This window comes from Rhinopithecus bieti, unplaced genomic scaffold (assembly GCF_001698545.2).
Source record: "Rhinopithecus bieti isolate Rb0 unplaced genomic scaffold, ASM169854v2 scaffold_44571, whole genome shotgun sequence".
Classification (NCBI taxonomy): Eukaryota; Metazoa; Chordata; class Mammalia; order Primates; family Cercopithecidae; genus Rhinopithecus; species Rhinopithecus bieti.
The window spans coordinates 380,070-380,495 of NW_016817880.1; positions in this window are offsets into that span (position 1 = coordinate 380,070).

Consider the following 426-nt stretch of genomic DNA (forward strand, 5'->3'; position numbering starts at 1 on the left):
TTCTATTTTACTATAGTATTTCTATAAAACTTCTATTTTAAGAAGTATATTTTTATGTTTTATATCAGACACAATAGAGATTCTTAAATAATATGTACCTAAGTCAGTGTCTTCAAATAGTTGGGAATATAATTGGAGGACTACAAAGAGGAAAAATTAAAAAATAATTTATAATTTCAGAGGCAAACTCTATTATTTGGCACTACAAGTAAGGTGAAAATAAGGCCTAGAGTCATGGGTGAAGTCAGGCTTCAAATATTTCTTTAAAGGTGTGTATGATTTATAAAGAGAAGAGAAGAAGTAACATGACTGAAGTGTTAATCTATAGCATTTCTCTTAAAAGAATGTTTTAGGCCAGGCACGATGACTCACATCTGTAATCCCAGTACTTGCGGAGGCCAAGGCAGCACTTGAGTTTAGGAGTTG